Source organism: Myotis brandtii, unplaced genomic scaffold, assembly GCF_000412655.1.
Source record: "Myotis brandtii unplaced genomic scaffold, ASM41265v1 scaffold510, whole genome shotgun sequence".
Classification (NCBI taxonomy): domain Eukaryota; kingdom Metazoa; phylum Chordata; class Mammalia; order Chiroptera; family Vespertilionidae; genus Myotis; species Myotis brandtii.
Genome location: NW_005369443.1, coordinates 19,972 through 23,095, shown reverse-complemented (window position 1 = coordinate 23,095; position 3,124 = coordinate 19,972).

Below are 3,124 nucleotides of genomic sequence, written 5' to 3'. Positions count from 1 at the left end.
CTCCCGCAGGACTCGGGGCTCGCCTGGGAATACCCTGTTTACTTCTCTCGGTCCGGGGACCTGCGATCGCGGGACGGACCGGCTTGGCGGCTGGAGCCCCACGAAGCGCTGCCCCGGGGCCCGGCTCCCGCAGGATGGGTCAGCATCTGCCAGACCTGGTCACCTTGGGGGGAAATTCCCACCCAGTTTCCTCGGCTTCCTCCCTCATCCTGCTCCTGCTCTGACTCCCTGCCGATCCCCTTTGTAGTGACAGCCGCAGCCCCTGGAACGCTGGGCTGGGTCAGTGGGAACCTCCCGCACCTTCTTCCCAAACCTCTTCTCATCAAACCTCTCCTCATCGGGACTTGGCCTGAACGTATTGTTGGTAGAACCCCCTGTGGACACGTTCCTTGGTTCTGGGCCACCCCTCCCGTCCTACTCAGACGTCAGCCAAGGTACCGACAGGCGGAGGGAAATGTGATGCTAAATGAGATGCTGAAGAAAGAGATCTCCGTAAATTTTGGTGTTGGGGGGAGGGAGGTTTGAAACTCAAAGTAAAGAAAGGCATTAAGCCCTGGCCGAGCGGCTGAGTTGGTTGAAGCGTCATCTCTTATACCAAAAGGTGGCGGGTTCAACTCCCGGCTAGGGCACATACCTGGGTTCTGGGGTTGGGTCCCAGTGGGGCTCCTAGGCTCCTAGGCTCCTATGGGAGGCAACGGATCAATATTCTCTCTCATATTGATGTTTTCCTCTTCCTAAAAATCAATGGAAACATATCCTCTGTTGAGGATTAAATTTAAAAAAAGACATTACAATTTTTAACCAAAAAAAAAAAAACAGAAAAAAAATGTTAACTAAGAGCTTTGAATAAAAATTCACATATTCGGTAAAGAAGTGAAAGAGTGGGTGGGCCTTTGCAGGCAGGCTCTTGCTCAGACCTGTGCTTTGCATTGTGTGGATGGGATCTTGGCGGGAGAGGGAAAGGAGGGAACCAATGGGGAGACTCCAGCAATATGTGAGAGACCATGAGGGCCTGCACTAGAATGGAGAGAGGAAAGTTCTGTCCTGTAAAGGTTAGTGAATAGGCTTGGACAAAAGGAATTCTGGGAGAGAGGAGGCAGATCATCATGGGAACAGAATTTCTGTAGAGGAAGGATTGAAGGGTGGCTATGTGATGGGGGGAATTGCCTTGCACAGCAAGCACACTGGTTTTACCTTTTCTTTTCTTTCTTTCTTTTTAATATATTTTTTATTGATTTCAGAGAGGAAGGGAGAGAGAGAAACATCAATGATGAGGATCACTGATCGGCTGCCTCCTACATGCCCCCCACTGGGATCGAGCCCGAACCCAGGCATGTGCCCTTGACCAAAATCGAACCGGGACCCTTCAGTCCCGCAGGCCGACCTTCTATCCACTGAGCCAAACTGGCTAGGGCTCACCTTTTCTTAAATTGTGTCCACATGGGAGACTTTGGAGTGGCTCCCCATGGGTTCCTCTGGTAAGAGGTTCACTGTCACCTAGTTTTTGAGGCTTTGTTTCTGGGCATGTGGAAATGACACGGAGTAGAGGAGCATGATAGGAGTGCAGGTTGATGAAGAAGAGATGACTTTAATTTTAGGCACAGCAATGTCAACATAGGCTTGGCCAATAAGCACATGATGGGTAGAAACAGAGGCACCTAGGGAGAAGGAATTGAGGGCTGGACCCTAGGACAGTGATGGCGAGCCTTTTGAGCTCGGCGTGTCAGCATTTTGAAAAACCCTAACTTAACTCTGGTGCCGTGTCACATATAGAAATTTTTTGATATTTGCAACCATAGTAAAACAAAGATGTATATTTTTGATATTTATTTTATATATTTAAATGCCATTTAACAAAGAAAAATCAACCCAAAAAAATGAGTTCACGTGTCACCTCTGACACGCATGTCGTAGGTTCGCCATCACTGCCCTAGGAGGTGCTATCAGTGAACTGTGCCCTGTTGGGAGATAAAGACAATAGATGAGGATCATGTATGGGGGTGTTTGGAGGTCATGGGGATGTATCAGTCAGAGCTGCAGAAGGAAAGGAATTGCACCCTGGAAGGGCTGACTGAGAGCTGAAGAAGGAACTTGTGCAAAGGTGTGACCTAGAATAAGGGATCAGCCAAGGAAGGTGAAGCACTAACAGTGAAGAACAGTGGGAAGCTGTCACCAGTCCGTACCTGAAAGGACAAGGCAGGGGAGCTATATTGGAACCAGTTGGGAGCTTAGTCACAGGAAAGGAGGCACCCGACAAGAGCTGTGGCCTGAGGTAGACCACCAGTCACTGGGAGATCCTACTCTCTATCTCTTCCATCTTCTGATTTCCTAATAGTGCCTCCCACTGGCCAAACCCAGCTGGCAGCCCAAGGCAAGGGTGATGCTTTACCCCTTCTTCCAGATATGGAGAAGAGTGGAAACTAGATGGGGAAGGGGGGGGATCCCAGCACAGGGGCCTCAGAGGAATATACCTACAAGGAAAATAGACAAGATTCATAATAATACCTCTGTGTGCCAATTCTTGATCCTGCACCCACCCCATGTCTGTACCCAGCTACAGAGTGTTTATGACCCTTTGCCCAAAGTTTATGGCTTCAATAAACAAGAGCCCTTTAAACAGGGATTAAGGGATCGGTCTACTTCTTATTAGAATAAACCAGAATAGGAATTTATAGTTTGGAGCACCCTGTGGAAAAGATTCAATCAAGTTACTTTCCTCTGTGAAACTCAGAGTGAGTTAAAAATAAGGATTTTCCACCTGTCGCAGCAGCAAAACCCTTTGTTAAGGGTTGAGGGAAACCACTCTCATGCTATACAAACTACAGGACTCTACTAGTTTCCTTTAGCTCTTACTGTCTCTCCCAGCAATGTTGGGACCACTTGTTTTAAACCTTGTAGAGATACTGGTTTTTGGACATGTCATCCTAATATCTGGGACATTCATAGGGGAATAAGTGTGACATCTGCCTCTCTGTAACTGGTGAAATCTGTCCCGCCCCAGACCTAGTTTGGATCTGATTTAGTATCTGGTATGAGGATATATAAGCTGACCACACTATTCCTAACATGTTTCTTGAGCCCAATTATGCATGTTTTAATAGTTTGAATGAGATGTCATTAGTAT